Source organism: Lissotriton helveticus, chromosome 2_1, assembly GCF_964261635.1.
Source record: "Lissotriton helveticus chromosome 2_1, aLisHel1.1, whole genome shotgun sequence".
Lineage (NCBI taxonomy): Eukaryota > Metazoa > Chordata > Amphibia > Caudata > Salamandridae > Lissotriton > Lissotriton helveticus.
Genome location: NC_136059.1, coordinates 2,020,246,718 through 2,020,263,681, shown reverse-complemented (window position 1 = coordinate 2,020,263,681; position 16,964 = coordinate 2,020,246,718). Strand labels below are relative to the sequence as shown.

The 16,964-nt window shown below is 40.8% G+C and overlaps 1 protein-coding gene across 5 annotated transcripts in view; it reads right to left on the bottom strand.

Moving 5' to 3' along the window:
* GRIA2 (glutamate ionotropic receptor AMPA type subunit 2) overlaps window positions 1-16,964 on the bottom strand; it is a 512,702-nt gene that overhangs the window by 437,208 nt on the left and 58,530 nt on the right. The window lies entirely within an intron of this gene.

The following is a 16,964-nucleotide window of genomic DNA, read 5'->3' as shown; positions in this document are numbered from 1 at the left end:
ATCTGGGCAAGAGGAAAAACTCGGAGGGCACTGAGATATATGTCGCTTCCTAGGGAGAAAGGGGGGTGGTTATTGCCAGACCTAAAGGTATATTATTGGGCTGCAGCATTACAAGGAATGGTGGGATTAATTGGAGAGGCAGAGAAGGATGGATGGGATAAGACAGGTTCGCTTGCTATATATGGTTTAGTTCTGGGCACAAATGCTGAAAATATTTTTTTGAGATTTACTGATGGAAGTTACTTTAAAAGAACACGTTTCAAGATAATTATGGTGGCCTACAATATCTGGAAAGGATTTTCTAAAAAGACTGGAATAGGGAAATACAATGCATATACTAGATTTAAAAATAACCCTTCATTACCTAGGGCAGTGTTCTCAGGAACGGTATATCAAGAATGGGAAAGTCGAGGGATAGGTATGATTGGAGATATGTTGGATGATAATGGTATGTTACAATTTATAGATTTGAAAAATAAGTACATGTTAAATACAAGTCATTTATTTTTTTAAATATCTTCAAATAAGGAGCTGCATACTAAATAGGAGAGGGGGAGAACTAGGTTTTGGGAGGAATACAATGATGGATCTTATACAAAAAGGCCATGATTGTACTATAAAGAGATTTTATTCAGAAATGACAAAGTTAAAAAAAGATGATCTTGAAAAATGGAAAGTTAAATGGTCTTTAGATTTAGATATAGATAGAGAAAGAGATGTCCTTTCTGAATCGCTTGAGATGGGGAGTAAATTATTGTGTTCATCGTCTCTTCAGGCCCAGCATTATAAGACTCTGTATCATTTGTATTACACCCCACGGAAAATTGCTCAATGGGGGGGCCTTGCTGGCACTACGTGTTTTAGATGTGGCAGCACGGAGGCTAATTTGTTACATATCTTTTCTACCTGTCCACACTTAGATAAGATAAAACATGATATTGGGAATTTTTTCCGAAGTGCCTTAGACACAATAATAGAGTTAGATTCAGTAACCATCTTGCTGGGAGTTTCCCCCAATGAGCAAATAAATTGTAAATACTTTGTGTTTGTAACAATGGCGATTTTTAGATTATTAGTGGCCTCAACTTGGTTAGATCCAAATCCTCCTACGTACCATCAATGGCTTGGTAAAACCCTATCAATACAAAAATTGGAAACAGCTATCTATGCTAAGAAAGGGAGAAAGGGTAAAAAGCTGGGTATGCAAATTTGGGGTCCCTTGATTCAGTGGAAGTTTGGAACTGAATAAGGCAATTTGAAGAATATATGTATTATTGAAAGTTGATCTCAAGATAGGATTTGTATGTATTATGTATATTGTAATATGTTTTCCCTTTTTCCTTTTTCTATACGGTTGCCTTATGAATTTTACTGTGCCTTGTCCATGTTAATCGAGGAGGGAGGGGGGAGAAATAAAATGTGGGGAAAAAACTTATCAATAAAAATATTTAAATAAAAAAAAAAAAAGAAAGTCAAGAGGTCGGTGCTTATTTGTTAACTCCAGGCATAACTCAAATAATTTAGCCCCAATTATTAGGGGTTCTGTTACCTTCTGTATAGAAGATATATACAATATGAAAACTTGTCAGGCAGATACCACCTCATAGCGGGCCTTATTTATGAGGCCGTGCAACACTTTTGTGCCAACGGTGCGTCACTTTTTGTGACACACCCACGGCGTAAAAAATTTGCTATATTGTGCCCTATTTACAAAGGGATACATCCAGGCAGTTGCGTCATTTTGTAAACCCCTGCACCACATTATTCCTGTGCCGGGTATAATGTATGCAGGTTATGGTGTTCCCCTGCAAAAAGCCTCGTAGAAGTGGCGCATTGAAATCTATGGGATTTCAGTGCATCACTTCCAGGACGCCATTCCATCAATATCTCATGCTTGTCCCACAGGAGGCGTAATATTGATGCAGTGCTATATTCATAGCCCTCCCCCTGCATTGCTGGAATTGCGTCACGCTTCAGACACAACTCCAGCAATATCTCAGTTTTGCACTGACAAATACGTTAGTAATACTGACGTATCTGTCATTGCTTGCGACATGATGCGTCAAACAGTAAATAAGATGCATCAATATTGTCGCAAGGAGGGCGCAATGAAAATTGTCGCATCGCTGTTTTCACGCAGCGATGCAACAGTTTTCATAAATAAGGTCCTGAGTTTTATTCCAAGCGAGTTGGGCACAGCTTACTTATTCCACTGAATGAATACAGGGAAAACTGTGTTTAGAATGTGAAAATACTTGGCTGTAATGTGCACAGTTAGGACTGCATAGGCAATAGCCTGTTAGGTAGAGTTAGCATTTTGATCACAATAAAAAGGCATTTAAAAATTAACAGTAATAGAACTGTTCAGACCCATTTCAAATGTGTTTTATTGTGTCTTATTAATTTCCTCTGAACCCGTTTTTTACTCTTTGAATATTTATATCCCTAACTTTTTAATTTGCAAGTAACAGGAGATGCTTTTTATATATAAATACTTTTCTGCCAATAGTTTGCCCTTGCCTGATTTTGGGAACTCATAGCGCACCTTGCCAATTTATTTGTGTTTTGGATCCTGTGTCCATTTAAAATAACAATGACTTTGACAGAATTGAGAGTTTAGGCATACCACAAAGTTGTGAATACAGAAATTGCTGCAGGAATTTCCTGGTGTCAATATTCCATCTGATAGACTAATAAGTACACAAACATGATTACTCCAAAGATCAGTAACACTCACTTAAATATCCATGACTCACAGTGCCATTGCCAAAGCAATGGTGCTAAATCATAGAAAGTACATTAGTAAAAATCCGTACAACGACGCATATTTTTTAGTCAGTTGACTTCATATCTTCATTTATCCATACATTCACTTAACCACCTGCCCCATAGGAAAGCATTTAAATTCAACAGCTGTGATTCACATCAGTCACAAAAATAGAATGTTTGCACAGTACTTATTGTTTAGCTGTAGCTTCAGTAGAACACTGAAGAGTCAAATGACAGACTTTTGCTGCTGACGAAAACACATTTTCATAAATTTTGTTCAATTGCTACAGTCTCCTTGGGAGGAACGTGTGGTGACCGTAGGATTCTAGAGAGCGGGTTACACCTGAGAATGTTCCATGTTTTCTGTGATGGACTTTCTTCTGCTCGGCAGTTGGATGCTGCCAGAGACTGAGGTGCCACAAATATACTCATCTGATCTACCTTAACACTTGGCTTCAGTGTCTTACTGGTTAGATCTTCAAGTATCTAACAAAACCTGTTTTTAATTGATGAGACAACATATTCAGGACTTCTGCTTGGCCCATTTCTTTTTTCAATGTATATAGAGACATTCCCCAAGCCCATAACGTAAATCCAGCAAATCTTGGATCGAGATCGAAATTGAGGCATAGGAGAAATCATCTACTTGAGTAACCTAATATTTGGCTACTTGAACAGTTTTTCTCTCTTTCCAAAAAGTCCAAAACAAGTGCATTCTTATGCACAGGACCGTGAATCATCAATACCACGAACATTTTCAGAGGAATATACAGGCAAACATGACATGCTTATGCTTCTCTTACATTAAGGTATAACTAGATCCTTTACCCTTTGGTGCAGTCACTGTGACCCATCCATTGGGTATCGAACAATGTCTGCAGGCTTCCTTATTCAGCATTGTGGTCTACCTCACACTCACATTGTGCAAGTATGAAATGCAGCAACCCAACCTCTCCTGCATATCATGTAGAAAAATGAGGCATGCACCTGCATGGACTGCCAACATTGTGACCTTTTTGTATGTTGACTAAATTGATTGTCAAGCAGACAACTTTATGCTATCAAAATGCTACATTTTGATTAGTTTAACTCACTCAATATCTATCCAGGAGATTTATAGCTTGTACTTGTAAAATGCCTCATTGCATTAACAACCAACACGTTCTTCTCAAGTGTCTCCTTGACTTTGGAATCGGGTAATATTCTGTTAACTGGATTGAATCATTTCTTGCAGATAACACTCAGGACGTCTCCCTTCCTCTTTATTATTCTTTAAAGAAGAAACTTCCATATGGGGTCCCTCAGGGCTCTCTGCTTAGCCAAACTCTTTTTAGCTTGGATGTTCATCACCTAGCAAATCTTGTCAAGACTCATGGATCTGAAATGCTTCCATTTGCAGATAACAATCAAATCGTACTCTCAATTTTCAAAGATATCTCTGCTACACAATCCAGTTCTAACGCCTGTTTGATAGATATTGCGGCTAGGATGAAGGCAATTTGTCATAAATTAAATAGTTGAAACACAGATATTAAAGTTTGGAAGAAATGCCTGCTGATGGTCACCAGACTTGTGACCCCCATCGCTGGCACCTAGTTCTACTATATCTGCCAGAGCCAAAAATCTAGGGGTCATACTCAATAACAATCTGACAGTGGCCAAACATGTCACTATTATTTTTAAAAGTAGCTTTCACATCCTGAGAATGATGAGGAAAAATCTTGGCCTGGTTACCATTTGTAACCAGAGAATCAGTGGTCTAAAAAATAATCATATCCCGCTTGGACAAATGTATTGCCCTTTACATGGGTGTTCCACAATATCTGATACAAGGGCCACAAGATTTCCAAAATGCTGCAGCAAGACTACTTCTCAATCTTCTTGCTTGATTCAATATATTCAAACATCTTGAAAAAATATAAAAATATGAAGACAGAGCACAGCTGTGCTCTGTCTTCGTATTTTTAGAATTGACGTGTATTGAGGAAGTTTTCTTCACTGCACTGAGTGACACTGTGGATGGCACAATGTTGACCTTGAGCACGCAAGAGTACGTATTGGTATGCACTTGTGCAAACTACAACAGAGATGCTGACTGTTCTTTTGGTAACTATTGACATCATTCGTATATATTACAATCTTAAAAAATTATATTGACTCCCTATCATGAAGTTTTTCTTTTTAAGGGTTGTGTTGGAACAACGAGTACCTCAACAATGACTCCCTAAACAATGTGGTCAGTAGTACCACCACGTCTCAACCAATATTGTTTTACCACACATTCCTTTATCATGACTTTTTATGGCAAAGGAATGCATGGTAAACCCATCCGCAAAAAACTAAACCGAACCCCTCCTACTCCTTAAAAACTACCCCATACACCCCCACCTGTAAAATTGATACTTGTATAGCGCACTACTCACTCCCACGCCATAAAAACTTACATGAACCCCCAATCTCTTAGTATCTACCCTGAACCTCTCCCAGGCTCTCAACACTAACACAGACTCCTCCCACCCTCTAAAAACAACCACAAACCCTTCTGACCCCCTAAAAACTATCACTAACACCCAGCCCCTAAAAACTAACCCAAACCCCCACCCCCTAAAAACTAACACAAACCCCCCAACCCCCATGAACCCCTCTCAACCCTAAAAAACTAACACAAATCCCCCACCCCAAACCCCTCTTTCCTGTTCTTGTCCGATGCTCCTCTGAACTCAACCCTGCAAGAACACTAGACCAACTTAGTCTTAACCATGCAAATGCAAAGGCGTAGTTGAGGATGTTTCCCATGTTTTTTAAGACTCTCTGCCTGCTTCTTCTTCTGCTTCTTAAAATCCTTTACAGGTTTAAATCACCATCTTCCTAAAAGCTCCTTCCATTATGCAAATCTGCACTTGCCCATTACACAAAAATTTGGTGGGAGATCCTTTTCCTACTAAGCAACCAAACAGAAACAAACGCAAACAAGCTCTCTTAAAACATGGCTATCTGTGTAACCTTAAGTGATAGGTTTCTCCTTCCTAATTGTGCTACTAATTTAGTACCCGGACACTGTTTTTGGGTAGTTGTTTGTGCTTTATAAGTAGGCAAATAAATAAATCAATAGTGGCATACTAACAAATTCTTCAATTCTAGCACTCCAGTCTAAGCAAATGTGGCTGTCAGGTGTTCCTCACATTTGTCACGAATACCGACTGTTAACATTCTAGATGATTATTTTAGTTCTGTAGTGAAGCTGGCGCTGCAGCAAAACTCTAAGAAATAACTGACAAGCTGCTGCTGCTTTTGGAAGTACATTTTACTCTGCATGTCAGACTTTTTTCTCACATGGATGGAACCAATATTTATAGAAAATACCAGCAAATTATCATTTTTCACAGGATAAGAACACCATAGAATTCAATATAATTCATTGAATTAGTATGATACCATCAAAAAGTAATTCATATTTTGTCTAAAATATGTATTTACCCTTTCTATATTCTCATTTTGTGACCATCAAAATTAAGCATTCAATTAAATACATTCCAAAGGAAAACAAAAAAAATCAACAGCAATTCCTCATGTAACCTTGAACTCAAAACATAACGTGAATAAATACACAGTTTAACAAACAATTGTGTGAATTTCACCACAAATTTTAAGGGTCTGATTTACAGTATCAATATTATCCACATTGTTAGGCACTCTCATTTAGTTTATGACTGGGGGGGACCCGCTCCTCTGAACCACTGATTCTATTTCGGTCAATAACTACCTGAAAGTACCTAATTCTTGGATAATATTCACAACAGTTATCATGGAAGAATTAAATATGCACGGACTACTAAAGAAATAGTTAAATATAATATTTCCATATATCAGAACACATATTTTATCTACTTCTCTAAATCTACATAGACTTAAGCCACCTCCTGTTTCAAATGCAACTGTGCTGATTCTAGTTTGAATGCTGTCTAATAAAAACTGCTGTCTCGTTGACATCCATTTAAAATCGCTTTCTGAACAGCACTATCCTCACCAAGCAAGCACATGGCCTTTGAGAGTTTGCCCATTAAAAATACACGGCTAACATTTCACTGGTGCTGTTTTAAACCTCCAGTGGCTACCACCTTGCAGGACGTGTGCAGTCAGAACCCGGGGCGGGCCTGTTCATGCTTGTCCAGACCCGGAGGAGGTTTGGCTGGCCCAGCCCTTTTTCGCCCACAGTTTCAGGAACAGTGTCCAGTTGCTTTGTGCCCCTATTTGCCATTCCTGGTGTACTACCTTTGGCTCGACCTGCGCCAAGTTCCCAATAGTTTACTGTCCAGGTGCACCCCTACTGCCCCTGGTAGCCTTGATCAGCTGTACCTGCCCTTTCAATTTGGCTTCTTCCCTTTCCCTCTCGCCATTACTGACGTGCATGCTGGAACCCCCCTGATCTGTCCCTTGTCCTGTTTCTCCTGGGTCTTCCTTTCTGCTTTATCACGCCTCGGCTTCCACAGCGCTCCCTGTCACACCTGGTGTCTTACCCTGCGGAGACCACTGCCTCCCTCCTCCCAGCGAGCCCGCCCACTCTCCAGCACAGAGACCACAGCGCACCCAGTCAATGGACATGCACAGAGGGCACATCACGTGTGTGTGTAAACCTCACTCTGTGCCAGGACTCTAACCACTACGGACTGCCTACGCTTCCTTTCGGATGAACTTCAAGCCCTGGACCTCAGACGCCAGAATAACAGTTGTACCCAACCCTCTCCCCAGACCACAAAGTCCCCTTCTCTTGCCAGAACTGCCACTTTACCTGTATCACAAGGGAAAAAACTGATGCCATGCACATCAGCCATGTCACTCACAACTAGGAGCAAAGCTGGCGTCAACACTGATCAACAGGCTCCACCGGATCGGAATCCAAGAAGCAGCTCTCAAGTGAATCACATCATACTTTACAGGAAGAATGAAGAAAATCATCCTCGCTCCCTAAGAACATCGCCTGTGGGGTACCTCAAGGCTCATCCTTCTGCCCAATCCTCTTCAACACATACATGACCCAACCCCCCCGACCAACATCGTCAAAAGCCACCGGCTCAACATCATCGGCAATGCCGACAACACTCAGCTCATCCTCTCTCTGACTAACAGTTCTAGAACCATCAAAGACAAGTTCCAAAGATGAATGAAAGATGCTGCCGACTGGGTGATGAACAACTGCCTGAAACTCAACACCGACAAGACAGAAGTACTCATCTTTGGGAAAGGCAAGAGCACACACTGGAACAGCATATGGTGGCCCCTGGTGCTGGACCCAACCCCAATACCCATCGGACATGCCTGCAACCTCGGCATCTTCCTCGACAGTCCACTATCCATGAAGACGCAAGTCAGCACTGTCTCCACCGTCTGCTTCCTCACACTCTGTTTGCTGAGGAAAGGTTTTCAGATGGCTTCCAACCAACACCCGGTGAAATGTCACGCAGCCTCTTGTCACCAGCAGGCTTGAGTGTGGCAGCTCCCTCTATGTAGAAATAGCAGCCCAACTCATGAAGAAGCTCAAGTCAATCCAGATGACAGCAGCCAGGCTCATCCACAACCTCCCCAGATGCACATAACCCCTCACCTCAAGAAACTCCATGGGCTACCAGTCACAAAAGGATTCCAGTACAAGCTACCCACCCACACATACAAGGCATTAATCAAAAAAGGACCTGCATACCGCAACCAATGCATGATCTTTCACCAGCTCATAAGGAAGCTCAGATCCGATCCACTGCCCTAGTTGTTTCCCATCACCTCACCTGGACAAACAGCAGAGGCTGCTTCATCTCCCATATTGTGGCCAAGACCTGGAATGACCTCCCCCTGCACCCCTGAGCCTCACCATCACTCCAGCAATTCAGGAAGGACTTCAAGACATGGATGTTCAATCAATAGAAGAACATGCAGAATTATATGACAGCGCCTGGAGACCCTCAGGGTGAAGCAGCGCACTCTAAAAATCCTGATTGATTGATTGATACACTTTCGTGAGTGAGCAACAATTCAAGAAGTTTTCACTGTCTGTAAGGATTTCCTTGCAGCTCATAAAATGCCTGTGCTCAGCTTTTTCAATGGCCCATGATTCTTTCTGGTATTAAGTTATCATATCTTTGCCTTGGGGCAGTCATATATTTAGAATGTTTGTCATTTTCTGGCAACAGTGTTTTTGACCTACTCCTCTGCCTTGTGACTAGAACTGCCTCATTCAATTTCCCTTTTTCAGTTTGGTGCCTCATTTCCATGATGGGACTGGCCTTTTTCTGCAGCGTCATCTCCTAAATGACAGCTTATTTTCATGTGATTTAATGTAGTTTAGAAGTAATAACGCGTGGAAGGAATCACATCGTTCTTTCGACAATAAGTGATATCAATATGCGTTAATTCCACAGAACTCCTTGGAGGCAAACATATGGCAGCGGAGTGGGGGGTCCTTATCAAACGTATACATTTGTTGTTTTGAAATACCTCAAGTAGCCCTTAGGGTGCAGCATACCACTGTTCATTTTACATTTCTGTTTCAGTCCTCTGAGACATTTATTAACAGCGACAGCTCTCCTTCGGGAAATGCACTCGTATCTCTTCTGACAATGGTTTTGTACCTTTACTCTTTTAAGGGAAATACATGTGTATTCCCTAATTACCCAATAATGGTTCTGTATTAAACAAAATTGCTGTATATTATAAGCACTTTGGAGACAGTGTAGAGAATGTTTGCACTGGTGAAGAAAGGAAATGCTGTTTTGAATTGTTACTTAATAGCATGGCTGCAAACAGAATTTGTAAAGGTTACATACATAATTTGAACCACGGCAACAGCGGAGAAAACGATTGGGAAACAACTGTTCTACATTTGCACATTAAAATGATACTACAGCACAATACGTTTGTTGTAAAAAAAAATCAAATGCCCAGTAAAACTTTTTTCATTTCTGAGAGAAAACCTTGTCTTACAATCATACACGCCAAAATACATTTTAATGCGTTAATGTGATATGCTGAAAATGCTTATTGCTGTGTTATCTCTTTTTTAAAGCTCCACCAGTCACTTCTTGTTTATTTCGTGACATTAGCTTGTTTTAACAAGTGTAGAAGAAATAATATCCTAATAATATATGTTCTAACCATTCAAATTAAATAAGAAATAGCACGGTTCTTATCCTCCACCCAGAAACAGGACACATTCAATGTATTCTATTTTTTCTTTTCTTTTTTTACAAATGTACACCTGCAGCCAGTCCATAATCAGGCTAGGGACTAATAAGTGTAAACAATTTTAAAAAAAACACAGAAGGCCTTTAGATCTTGGTACCTAGGACCTGAACCAACATCCCCACAGCCATAAGGACTACCTCAGTGCTGCTCCAACCTAGAAAAGGGATGGAGAAACACCTCTTTAAAGTGCACTACATCACAATGCACTAACAATTCAGTAATCAGCTACCCCTCCTAGTACCTGTTAACTGTATGCTTATGTTTGACCAAGTACAGAGATCCTCTCCTTTTAAGCTAGATTTGCATTATATAAATACCACATACATACAAGCATTCAAAGCCCAGCATGCCTATCTTACCAGATCAAGCTTGGTGTCAAACAACCTGCAGATGCTTGTGCTGATCCACCCCAGTAATACAGATGGACTGAAAGCAGCGTAAAAAGTCCCAAAGTAGCACACATTGTATTTGTATGTTGTTAAAAGTGTTAGATAGTAGTAGGTAGCATGTGTCACTTTGCATTACTTTGTGTTGCACTACTGCTGATGCAAAGCTTTAATGTTTGCAACATGCTACAGATTAATCATGAATGATGATTGTTAGAAGGTGGGTTATAGGGAGTGGAAGATAGGCACCCAATCACAGCAACAAGGCCGCCAACACAGTACTAAGTAGGGTCTCTATAAAGTAGTCCCTTGCTCAACCCTAGGTAGCTGACACTAAGCAGTAAGGCTTAAAATAGGAGACAGACATGTAAAGCACGCAAAAACAGCAATGCAGTGAAGAAGTAAGACACAACACACAATAAAAATCCCACACCAATATATAACAATAGGAAATATTTGTATCTTTAAAATGACATGAAAACCATGAAAGTTCAATTTAGGGAACCAGAGGTAATGTTTTTTAAAAGAGTAAACACTTTCTAGTCACTAGAAACCAATAGCACCATTTTTGGACATCTGGTCGCGCTTGACCAGTACAAAGTCAAAGTTTGAAGCCAACCGTGATAGAACCCTGCTCAGATACCCCACGCGGTAGGCCTTGGTCAAAATTTAACCTTCAGACTTAGAAACTTTTCTGGAGCTTTTCCCACAGAGGACCTTTGCTGCTCTCCACCAGTCCAGATTCGGTGAGTGTTCACCAGCTTACTTTCATGGAGCTCCTGGTCAGACTCGGGAAGTTGGACCTCTGGAGCCCTTCAGCAGGATAAACCTGGAATCCGAGCCTGGTCGCAGTTGAAGGTGGTTGGCTTGTCTATAGCACACGGGTCAGTCCCTGCTGGAGCTTTTCCCAAAAAGTTTTCCAAACTTTCCCAAACATCTAGAGGTCCTTCCAGAAGGTGTCCTGGTGGGTTCCAAGTGTCCCAAACACAAATCCAAGGGTCTGGAAACTCCTATATGGTCCTTGGCAGGCAAGGACTTCACTTCCCATAATGCACTTGGTCAACCCCTTAAAACTCCACTGGATGCACTCCAGGAGGGAGACTCTGGCTGGGGAAGGGTCAGTTAAGTTCTGTTAACCTGTAGCTGCAGGGAGTCCACTCCTTGCTCCTTTTTGAAGCAAGTCAAAGTCCTCGGAGCCATAGTCACAGATAGTGCAGAGGGCACAGTCTTCACCAGGCAGGCCCTTGGGTGCAGATCAGGATTCCAGCAGGACAAGCCTTCTTCTTCTTGCAGTTTCAGGCAGCAGAATGAAGAGGCTCTGCACCTCCCACATATTTATCCAGTGTTCTCAGGTGACAAAGAGAGGATCACCCTTGACCTATTATGTTGCTTGGCAACACCCCAAAGCATGACAACGGTCTCCAAAGCGTGGCATAGCCTTGTCCCAGGAAGCACAATTCTTTCAATAATCCATCATGGCTGAAATTTCAGAAGAGCAGCAAGAGCTAACTAATCAAACTTAGAGTATGGCTTATTTCTATAAATTCCCCGCACTCACGTCTTTGAATTCCTTTCTTAAGCCTCCCATGTGGCAGGGAAAGGGGGCGGGTAGCTCAGGCTAACAAGATTGCTTGACCTGTTCTTCCTTTGAAGGTGATGCCTTATGGCCCAACCCACTGCTCTGGCACTCCTGTGCCCCACAGAGCTCTCTCCATCAGACAAGCACTACCCGGAAAGGCCACCTATCACCTAATCAAGGCGGCCTGACTCCCAGGATTGACCAATCAGGGAAGAGTGCTAGAGGCTGATTTTGGCATACAGAAAAGAAAGTCTTATAACTTATTTTCTTTACAAGTTATGAGAAATGTATCAATACTTTTCTGTTCAGTGCTTGGGTTATATTTGTACACTCTCCTGGCAATAGTTATGAATCCATGACCTATTTCCATATTAGTGTATGAGGCCATCTATCTTCAAAGGGAAACAATTAAATATGCAATTTCTTCCTCACCATGGTATATAAAACCTCTTTTATAAAGCCCCTGCTCACAATTACAGAGCCCCGCCCCCACCTAGAACTCCTAAGGGAGACCTGGGAGGTTCCTAATACGCAAAAATTAGTTGGTTATTATTTCACAGTGCCCACAGCACCAAAGTCGAATTTGCAATGAATTTCCTACACTGGTGAAAAATATAATGGTTGTCTTTCACTCACCAAGGTTTATTAAACCTCTTTTATAGGGACCATGCTTATAGTTACATGCCCCCCAACCTCACAACACCTAGGGGAGACCTTGGGTTACACACAATGTACAAGTAAGGTAGATTACCACTTTTAAAGTGCCCATATAATCAAACTCGAGTTTGTAGTGAATTATACTTTTAAAAGCAGTGCTGCAACACATGGCTGCTTTTGAAATGACCTCAGGCTCTCAGCAGTGCACACAGGCAAGTGCAACAAAGGTTGATTGCCTCTAAACTGCCATGCCTATTATATAATGGGGATTAAAGGTTGTTTTTTCCCCTGGCCCTATTATCTAGTTGGGACTTGTATGGTAGGCCATGCCAAATATAAGTGTATTTCAATGTATGTGTTTGTGTTTAACATAGCCCTGGCCCTGGGCATGACTAGTAGAGCCCAGGACACAGTCAGAGTCAACTACCACCAGTTCCATTCAGCAACAAAAAATGGGGTGAACAGGACAAAAAGGGTGACTTTCTAACATGATCACCACTTACTAGAGGAAAGAAAGGTGGAATAAATGGAGTTGTTCCATCCCACCATACTGGCAATCTGGCAATAATACTCGCTGTTAATAATCAGTGTAAGTATTACCGTGCATTGGACATACACTCATAGACAATGCAAATAATTCTAATGATATTGGATGCCAAGCAAAATGATAAAGTTAAACCTTTCACAAACAGGAGGCAGAGATGTAAACGCAAATCTAGTTCTCGTGTTTGTAGATTGTGCTAAAATGGCAGTCAGGAAACTCTATCCCTTGAAATCCATTTATCTTGGTGATGGAAAAATATATTTGGTAAGGGTCGATATTCATCCATCCATTTGAGACTAGAATCTTGGATTAATGATATGTTGCAACTAGCCCTTGTGGAACCCTTTCAATTCAAAATGCAAGATAATGTACAAACGTTTTAGAAAACATTGATGACTTTTTTGCCATTGCATGATTAAATCTTAACAGCCAACAGACACTGTCAAGTAGTTTCTAACCATAATATCCAATGAAACTTTGATGTTGCTAAAAATAACAGAGAACAATATGCTCAGGATCATTAACCCTACAAGTATGAAACTGGTTTGTTCTAAAATGTTGTGCAGTGCAGAACAGTGACAGAAAAAGTGTGTCCCAAGGATAATGTAGGCAGTACCGGCCTATGGTGGAAGTGCTGCTGTTCTCTGACATGGGGCAGGGGAGAAGCAGGGTGGGGGGTAGTAAACTCCGGATTATGGCCTAACAGAGGTAAGTATACAAATAAATAAATAAAATGAATTGCGTTGCGCAAGCTGCATCGCCAAATGCCATAATCCAGAGTTTACTACACCCCACAATACCCCTCCCCTGCCCCACGTCAGCGCCCTGCAGCACTCCCACCACGGGCCGCTACTGAATGTAGGTAATCAGCCAAAAATAGGTCTGGAATCAGGGACAAATTAAAAAGTATAATCTAGGCATGTTTTCAGAATTTTGTTAATAAATATCTATGAACTACGAGCTAAATCTACACATAACGAAATTGAATGGGGATAATTTGTGTGTTTGTTATTCTGATAAGCCGGCTGAGTTTATTAGGGTGGCTAGAATCCAGTTGATGTGAGCCTGATTCTTAGGTTACTATGAATATAAGATTTACAATGTCAAATTATTATGCCATTTATTCAAGGTTGAGACCCCAAGTATGTACTGTTTGTTCACTGGCCAAGAAGCCCTAAACCAGGTTTATCCTGAATCAAACAAAATGACTAGTATTACATTAACAATTATGAAACTAATGGCTAGAAATGCATTCTTATCAGTAGAACCTGTCAGACACACATATGGTATTACAGCAAACCTACAGCACAGCAGCTGGGAGATGGAGCTCCATTTTGTTATATGTATGCATATGTGGGTGTATATAGGTAGGTATGTATGCATAAATGCACGTAAAATTTCTACCATCTCCACTTTTAGACACAAACATACAAACATCTTTGGCAAATGTAAAATATTGAGATCAATGGTAGAGACTAAATAATGGTTAAAATGAAAACCACAGTCAATGGTCATAAAGGATGTGGCAATTGGACCTGCAAACCCTACATAAATAATCAAGGATGATTAATAAAGAAGAGAATTAAGTATTTAAGGCACCATAATGATGATAATACTGATGATAATAGAAATTGTTCAATACTGGACGAAAATATTTCCTTTAGATATTAAAAAGGTTCTGATATTCATACTTGTTTTCTGCTGTAACTGCTGAAAGGTGGCTGTTGAGGGCTCGGCAATCCATAAATTTAGATACAATCCTGATAGAGTAGTTAGTGCTTTACCATAGAAAATGCGTATGCTTATGCTCGTGAGCGGTCGCGCGCATACGCCACCACTTGCTATGAGAAACCTGACCTCCCCGCATTGGGAATCTCGCTGGGAGGTTTATTTTCCACGCTCGCGAAGGACATTTTCTTTGTTTCCGATCAGCAACATCAAGTTGCTGATCGCGAACAGGGAAAAAGTCTCACTGGGATGTCATTTTGCTTGCTCGCGGTCGCCAACTTGACGTTGAGGACCGCGAGCAAGCAAAATATTACTGCTGCACTACGCTACGCTATGCGTGTTTGCACTGTTATACATGCAGTTCACATAGTACGAAGTAGCGCAAACTTTGCAAACTACGGAATGTGTGTTTTTACTCTTTCCAAGTGTGCTGCATTCTGCAGCACACACAGCAAGAGGAAAATGATGTGTAGGATTATTTTTGTCCGTGAAGTTACCCCTTCCTGCACAAAAATAATACTGCCTGCAACCGAGGTACTCTTACACCATGTTGCAAGGGAGGCTAAGCTGGCACTAGGTTGCAGAAACGGCACCAACACAGGTAGAAAGTACAGGAATGCACCATAGTGCTTAAATACAGTGCATTCCTGCCCTTTCAATTTGGCAAAGGGCAGTGCAGGAAGGTGCCCTGCTATGCTACCTACACCAAAATGCCATAAATGAGGCCCTAGGTCCTTAGATTCTTTATATATTTAAAATATTCCTCACCACTGACACACACACTGTTCCATCATGATGTAGTCTTCAAACACAACATGTTTCCACAAACCACATTCCAAAAGACTCTGCATTCCACCGCATTCCACATCCATCCACACTCCATCATGATCCACACTCCACAACTTCTTACACTCTAATAACATGCATTGCTCTTACACACTGCACACAATGTAACAGTTCTGTCACTAGAATACTTTGAACTGGACACAACAAGCTCCACTGTACTACACTACATGCAACAACAATCTTTAATATGTCACAATACAGCGCATTACACACTGCACTGAACTCTTCAAAACTCACACTTTATTACCGACCACACTGCTTCACCAATCGGCACATTCTAAAACACACACACCCCTCTGTGAAACTCTACCTCGTGCGTACAATTTAACATATATATTTGACTATACAAACTGAATTCACTTATGACATTAGTACAAGGTGTTATTACTCGACAATATAATCTATTTTTTAGGGTTTTTTTTGGAAAGCCCTGACCTGCTGTATTGGAGCCAACGTATTCGTTATTGACTTTTCAAAAAGGAAAGGCTACATTTTCATTGCCCATTTCTGACCTAGTGACCTGCATGTTAAACACATCTCCAAAGCAGACACATCCATATTTTATTGCTGTATTTATTATGCTATGTCCTCTGGATAACGTTCAAAGACACAATTTGCAGTAATTCTCTTTACTCTGCTTTAAAGTCATACCCACACACCACCCTCACAAATGTTCAACTTTTTCAGGTCAAATGTTGAATTATTTCCTGAATTCTTGCCTTTAATCCCGCTCAGAAGTTTCATGGTAGGTCTTTGGTAAACAACGATCTAATGTTCCTGGCTAAAGGTCCTGCCCATGTTGAGGTAATCTGGTAATGGTACAGGTTTATTTACATAACTTATAGAACCATCCTAACTCCACTGTAGGAACGCATTCATAACAGCTTTAAAATATCTAGGTACTCTGGGGGGCAGCTCTTTGACTTTTACTTGAGAAAGGCACATTAGCATTGGAGAACAAGCTGTGTTACTTAGAAATATTAATAATTCCACCTACGGTCCTGGTAAAGGTTGATGGACCTCCCTTAGAGCAAGAACCTCCGGCTCTGAAGGAGCTTTTACATAAAGAATAAACCAATGGTTATAACTTGATTAAATAATTCATCCTTTTCTCATTTGAAGTTAGGCAGTGAAATATTTTCATACACTTAACAAAACTGTAATCAAATGTCTACATTTTTACTGGACAAATTAAAGCGACCAAAGAATTTGTTTGGCAGAG